This window comes from Glycine soja, chromosome 4 (assembly GCF_004193775.1).
Source record: "Glycine soja cultivar W05 chromosome 4, ASM419377v2, whole genome shotgun sequence".
Lineage (NCBI taxonomy): Eukaryota > Viridiplantae > Streptophyta > Magnoliopsida > Fabales > Fabaceae > Glycine > Glycine soja.
In genome coordinates, this window is record NC_041005.1 from 17,261,219 (window position 1) to 17,269,194 (window position 7,976).

At 34.2% G+C, this 7,976-nt stretch overlaps 1 pseudogene; it reads left to right on the top strand.

Annotated features, from left to right (window-relative positions):
• Positions 1–5,556: 5,556 nt before the first annotated feature.
• On the top strand, positions 5,557–7,038 carry LOC114410625 (annotated as a pseudogene).
• Positions 7,039–7,976: the final 938 nt, after the last annotated feature.

Genomic DNA, 7,976 nt, shown 5'->3' on the forward strand with positions numbered 1-7,976 from the left:
ATGGAGTCAACACCACTTTTAACATTTCTGATTTAATTCCTTTTGCAGGTGGAGCTGATATTGAGGAGGAGGAACTAACAAATTTGAGGTCAAATCCTCTTCAAGGGGGAGAGGATGATGTAATCCTCCCTAGGAAGGGACCAGTCACTAGAGCCATGAGCAAGAGACTCAAGAGGATTGGGCTAGAGCTGCTGACGAAGGCCCTAGGGTTCTCATGAACCTTAGGGTAGATTTCTGAGCCCATGGGCCAAGGTTGGGTCCAATTATCTTTGTACATATTAGATTAGGATGTCATTATATTTGTTCCTTGTATTTAGGGCTCCATAATGTAGGTAGGGTACCCTAGAAATATAGGATTTTTCAACCCTTATATTTTAGGGCACCTAAACTAGTTTTTGTATTAGGGGTAGTTTTGTAATTTCACATGCACTAAGTGAACATTTGATGTGTGTGTTGGGAAATAAATTTAATTGAATTGGTAGAAGCCCAATCCAATTAAATTTTAGAGGGGGAGGTGAGCATTTGCTTACTACACCCCATTGCCACATCATATAGTCACACTTTGTGCATGTCCTTCATGCTTTACATGCCTCATAACACCTAAGCACAATTAGTGGATAATCTTGGAATTGATCTTGGATTAGTGCTACCCATCTTGATATTCACTAATCATAATTAGTGAAATTTTGGCTCCACAAATTCAAGTGAAATTTGAATTGAAATTCAAATTTCCCTCCAATTTTGTGTGACACTTAGGCTATAAATAGAGGTCATGTGTGTGCATTTTTTCAACTTTGATCATTTGAAAATTAAACTTTAGATTTCAGAGCTCTTTTAGAGCATAAAATTTCGTGCTCTTCTCTTCATCTCCCTTCATTCATCTCCTTCTTCCTCCAAGCTCTTATCCATGGCCTCCTATGGTGGTGAGCTTCTTCTAGACTCATCTTCTCCTTGAAGTGGCGTCTCCTCCTCTCTTCCTTCTCCATTCTGCTGCTATTCATCTTCCAAGAAGCAAAGGAATCCATTGATGAAGAAGATCCTAGGCCTACAAGCTCCAATGGAGCTTACATCAACTGGTGCCAATAAAAGCCGCTTTCGAGTCTTGGTGGAAGTATACTTATAGAGCTGTATATGACCAGATAAAGAAGGCAAGGTATTTGAACACATTTTGATTCTGTTCACAGTCTTTTGCGAAGCTAATAAATTTTCTAATTACTAATTACTGTAAATAGTGAGTGTAACATGCATAAGTAACCCCAATTTAAGAGCCTAATTTACAATTAAAATAAGACTACTAGATACTATTTGACTGAATTATCTTGGAAACATGTTAAGAAGTTTGAATAGATATCTACGTGCATGTTCGTCAAATCTGCCACAATAGAGTACCCATGCTTCATCTGCACATATGCTTTTTAATCAAGTTATTTGTATGATTATCTTTTTTAAAAATTGAAACTCTCAACTAGTAGGCTTTATATTTAGGTTCACTTGTAGTTAAAGGAGTTAAAAAGTGTGCCTTAATTGCCAAAATGGGATGAATGATGATGGATAGTAGAAGTTCCTCTTACATGTTATTGTTCTGCCTCTTCTGTGAGTTGTGCTCATTTTATATCTTAAAAAATGCTTTTACTTAAATGGAGATTCTCCAACCAAGTGTCCTAAAGAGCAGGGAATTAGCAAAGCTTGGCCCATGAGAAGCCTAGATATTAATATGAACAACAGTGGCAACCCACGGATCAATTGTTGCTTGAAGCAAAATGAGTTACGTAAAACAGAGGATGATGTATAAGTATTCTAGTATAATGGTGACTCTAGTATATCATATTATTGAGGAAGAACAGTACCATAAAAAGGTGCTGGCCACACCAAGGATTGACCTGTCAATTCCCATACAATCGAAATTTAGAAATAGAGTCACTAAAATAACGAATTAAAAATTTAAAATATTCAGATCGACTAAGATGATAAACCTGATAGGATAAGTGTTTTTTGTTGTGGCACACTAATTGATTGCAAGTCATTGTTATGGTAGTTCTATTGACAACGCATCTAACAAGAACAAAAATCAGGTAGCACATATACATTCCATAATTTAGTGTAATTATATATAGTTACAGTGATGAGGTGTTCAATGTATCTCAATTCTATGTTGTATGTCTGCACACCTTTGAATCGTTTAGTAGGTGTAGTGTGCTTAAACTTGTCCTCTTTTAATTTAAATGTTGTCCTCTTTTGCTACATTTCTGTAGTTACTGTGTCGATTGTTCCCTAAAGGTTCTTGTGTGTTGACATGCAGAGGCAAGGTGTTTGTACCCCATTTATCGATATCCTTTTTGATACTGTTTTACATTGATATAAGAACACATTTTCTCTTAACAGTCACTAACGCATTCTATAATATTCTCTCACATATGTAGAAGCAAAGCTTCCAAGATTATTTTGATGATGCCAAAAATTATTAAAGATTCATTCAAACAAGATTAAAGAATCAAGAAGATTCAAGAGAAGACTCAAGATATGCAAGAGCCTCAAGAAAAACATCAAAGTAAGTTAAAAAGAATTTTTCAAAGAAAAGATTGAACAACACAAAATTGTCCAAGAGAATTTTTCAAGAAATATCTTTTACCAGAGTTTTTACTCTCTGGTAATCGATTACCATAAGGTAGTAATCGATTACCAGAAGCCCAAAACATTTTATAACTGATTTACAAAGTAGTAATCGATTACCATTGTCTTGTAACATTCAAAAGTATTTTCAAAATAGTGTAATTGATTACACAATATCTGTAATCGATTACCAGTGTTTTTTGAACGTTGGATTTCAAACCTCAACATGAAGAGTCACAACTTTTGATAAAATAAACTGTGTAATCGATTATATCATTATAGTAATCGATTACCAATGACTAGATTTGAAAAATTGCCATGAGTCACAACTTTTAAAGTGACTGGTTTTGAAAAAATTGTCAAGAGTCACAACTTTTATAATGACTAGTTTTGAAGTGTTAGATCAAGTGGCCTCAGAATAATTAAGAATAGGGGGTTTAATTAATTATTACTAGACCTTTACTAATTAAAAATTACCCTTCTTAGGCTTTTACTATGTTGTTAAGAAAATAAAGAATAGAAAAGAAACTTAACCAAAAGTAAAAGCAGAAATTAAAGTGCACAGCGGAAATTAAAAAAGTAGGGAAGAAAGAGACAAACACACAAGAGTTTTATACTAGTTTGGCAACAACCCGTGCCTACATCTAGTCCCCAAGAGACCTACGGTCCTTGAGATTTCTTTTCAACCTTGTAAAAATCCTTTTACAAGCAAAGATCCACAAGGGATGTACCCTCCCTTGTTCTCTTTGAATAACCTAGTGGATGTACCCTCCACTAGAACTGATCCACAAGAGATGTACCATCTCTTGTTATCAGTCAACAACCCAAGTAGATGTACCCTCTACTTGTACCACAAAGGATGTATCCTCCAATTTGTTAAGACAAAGTTCTCAGGCGGTTAGTCCTTCGAAACTTTGTGAAGGGGGAAACAAAAGAATTCTCAGGCGGTTAGTCCTTTGAAATCTTTTGTTTTAGGGAAAGGGAAGAATTAAAAAAATTCTCAGACTGTGTCGTTTTGAATTCTTTGACAAGGAAGAAGGGAGACACAAAAGAATTCAGGCGGTTAGTCCTTCGTTCTTTTGGAAAAGGGAGAAGAGAGACACAAAAAGAATTCAGGCGGTTAGTCCTTGGCGAATTCTTTTTGGCAAAGGGAGAAGGGAATGAAAAAGATGAATAGCACAAGTTTTTTAACAAAGAAATTTTCTTGGAAGAAAAATTTTTGAACAAAAACTTTTAGAAAGATGAAGAGAAGATGAAATAAGAAAGTTCTGAAAGAAATGAAAGAAGATATTGAAAGATAGATAGAAAGATAGAATGGTTGAAAGAGATGATAGATCTGAATGAGATAATTAAAAATGTTTCATGCCAAGGTCACATATTTATAGTTTCTTGATGACTCGAGTCAAAACTTGTAACTCTTGGCAATTCCTTTAAAACTAATCACTTAAAAAGATATGACTTTTGAAAGAATCTTCAGAAACAAGTCACTTGAAGAAATGTGACTTTTGGAAATGAAGTTTTCAAAAACAGTCACTGGTAATCGATTACCATAAAGGTGTAATCGATTACACATCAACAAATGTGACTCTTCATTTTGAATTTTGAAAATCTTAATGTTTTAAAACCACTGGTAATCGATTACTATAATCTGGTAATCGATTACCAGAGAGTAAAACTCTTTGGTAATGATTTTGTAAAAAACTTCTTGTGCTACTCAATGTTTTGAAAAACTTTTTAATACTTATCTTGATTAAGTCTTTTCTTGATTCTTGAATCTTTGAGTCTTGAATCTTGATCTTGATTATTCTTGAATCTTGAATCTTGAATCTTGATTCTTGAAATCAAATTTCCTCTTGATCCTTGAAGTGTTCTTGACTCAATCTTGAACTCAATCTTGAACTCATTCTTGAATGTCATCATCTTTGTTATCATGAAGTGATCTTGACTTTTGAGCTTTTTGTCATCATCTTTGTTATCATCAAAACTCCTTGAATCAATCTTGATTCATCATGAAGCTTGCTTCTACATGAAGAAATTGCCAAGAGTCACAACTTTTTAAAGTGACTGGTTTTGAAGAAATTACCAAAAGTCACAACTTTTAACATGGCTTCTTCAAGAGCCATCAAATGGCTATAAATATGTGACCATGGCACGAATTTAAAAATGTTTATTCTCAACATCTTTCTAAGAGTTTTTGTTCAACACTTGCTTTGTCAAGAAAAGTTCATTGGGCAAAAACTTCTGCTATTCTATTTTCTTCCTCTCCTCCATTCTTACAAAAAGCTTTTCAAGAGACGGTCTACTTGGTTGATTCACTGAACATAAAGGAGTAACGTCCTTTGAGGTTCATTGCAAGAAGTGAAATTTGCTTCTTGGTGTAATCACTGGACACAAAGGAGTAACGTCCTTTGGGGTTCATTGCAAGAGGTGGGATTGCCTCTTGGTGTAAACACTGAACACAAAGGAGGGAAGTCCTTTGTGGTTCATTGCTTGTAAAGGGATTTTACAAGTTTAGTGAAAACGCTCAAGTAGAATTTGCTTGAGAACTAGATGTAGGCACGGGTTGTGGCCGAACCAATATAAATCCGGTTTTGCATTTTCTCTTCCCTTAATCTCTTTTACTTTTTGTTGTTTTTATATTTCTTTAAAGTTACTTCTCCTTATTTATTATTCGAGTAACTTATAATTAAAGAAATAATTGAATCTAGGGAATATCTAAGTAAGGGAAATTTTCAATTAGGAATAGTCAACAAAATCTTAATTCAACCTCCCTTCTTCTTAAAATTTCTGAGGCAACTTGTTCAACAACATATGGATATTGTGTGTCCTTAACTTCATTCTTCTTTTATCATTACTGATAATGATGAACATTTTTTTGGTGAGATTATGTTCCTCATTTGATTACTATTGCTACTATTATCATACAACTTATTTGCACCCATTATCATGTTTGTTTCAGATTTTCATGAAGATATTCCAGTTAGTGCTGCCAATGGTATATATGTCCATCTTTTGTAGTTATAATGCCATAAAACAGTTTATCTAGTGTATATTGTTAACATTTAAATAGGTAAACCTAAGATTGAGGTGAACAATGGCATCAAACCTAATGCAAATGAAGCTAAATAGAAGAAGATAGCAAATGGTGAAGATGAAGATTCCTCTGAATCTGAATCTGATGATGATTCAAGTGAAGATCAGGTATTTATACAACAACCACAAGCGACTTTTATGATGGACTGTTGATGATGTTGACTCTTGCATAATTTGTTTGGTGGTATATAATTTTTTTAAGCTGATGTTAGTGAAATGAAATGGTTTGAAGATTTCAAGTCCAAAATAATATTCATTGGCCACAAAAAGATAGAATAATAAGTGTAGTTTGTAACTAAATGCATGGCATTGTCATTGGTAAATATATGAGAGATAGTAGATTGTTATGTAGGAGGAGGGAGACGATGAATCTGATGAGGAGACACCCAAGAAGGTAAGGAAGGACTATAAGGTGTTTCATTTTTGTGGTTTGATTTGAATTTAACCTTCCCTTTTTTTGTCATATAGATTGAAGCAAGCAATAACACGGGTATTGACTCTTCTAAGAAAACACTTGTTTCTGTGAAGAAGACAAAATTTGTTACTCCTCAGAAGACTAGTTAGTTGGTAATGTTTTTTTTTCTCCCAAACTCTTTCTTGTGTGACATTTATTTTTGTAAATCATGTATTATATTTTTTACTCCAAGCTTTATTTGTTTTATACTCATTTTGGATGTGCTAAATTGGATACTTTAAGATGTGAATATTGTAATTTACATGTGAGGTTTTTCGTGTTGTTATCAAGTTGTCATGGGTTGTTGCTTGGGCCTTCCATGATTATTTACTCATCACACTAAGTATTTTCTTGGAACAATCACTATTCTATTCACAGGGGAAGCCCCAATCACTTATGCATTAAATTGTGCTACCCATGATTTTTTTTGTGTTATCCCATGATTTTCAAACTAAATGTTTTTTTTCCTTTTAGTTTCTGAACTAGTGCCCTTAGGGAACTGGTTAGTAAGACCCATAAATAGTGTCACCTTTTAGAATAGTTAGTTAAAGATGTAGTATATTGATGATAATTAATGCTCTGTTCAGATAGCAAGAATGTTGGCTATGTTGCAACTCCTCACCCTTCCAAGCAGACTGGTAAACCAACTCTGCTAATAACAAGCAGCAGACTCCGAAGTCAGGAGATTACAGCTGCAACCCTTACAACAGGTGATTGGAGATGTCTTTTTATATTGATTTGTCTCCTCCTTTTCCTTATTTTCCTTTTTCTTAGCAATCAGGCACATCAATTCACACATAATTTTTATATTGGCTTGCATGTCATTTAAGACAGCAGATGCCTTAAGTTCTCATAACAATGTCAAGCACAGCGCTAACTGAATGCTTGCTTTTTGGCCGAGCAGTGGCCATGAGTGTTGGACATTTTAGTGTAATTGATCTCTTTATTATGTTAAAATAAGAGTGCACGCTTGTTTTAATGTAATAACGAGATGTTCGGTTTAGGCAAATTTTGGAAGTTACATGGAAGTTACTAAAACTTCCATCAACGGTTGGAAGTTACATGGAAGTTACTAAAACTTCCATCAACGACAGTTTAAAAAAAAAAAAAAAACTTCCATCAACTGCCAAAAACCACTTGTTCTTTGATCATAAATAATCATTCTGGTTCAGAAAGCATAACGGGTGACAAAATATACAAGACCAAAACAAAACTCTTGAATTATAATCTTCTGATTTTATCCGATTGAACAATTTTGGTTGAACCCCGAAATTTGATTCAATCTGAAAGTGTTATACACGACTTCAGATTTATCCAGTATCATCTCGATTTTCAAATTAACCAACAAAAGATTGAATCAAATTTTTTTCGAGATGACGAACGATAGTTCGAAGATGACAAGCAAGTTTACGAAGTTGGACAAGTTTGAAGGGCAGGATTTCAGAAGATGGCAGAAGAAGATGCACTTTCTCTTGACAACATTGAAGGTGGTGTATGTGTTGAGTACACCGATGCCGGTGTTTATGGAAGACGAAACTCTGGATCAAACAAGGAAGTGTTCAAAATGGGAGAACGACGATTACATTTGTCGTGGACACATTTTGAACGGTATGTCTGACTCTCTCTTTGATATTTATCAAAATGTTGAGTCTGCTAAGGAATTATAGGACTCTCTTGAATCCAAGTATATGGCAGAAGATGCCTCAAGTAACAAATTCTTAGTTAGTAATTTCTTTAATTACAAAATGATTGATTCGAGGCCTGTTATGGAACAATATAATGAACTGCTGCGGATTTTGGGTCAGTTTACTCAACATGA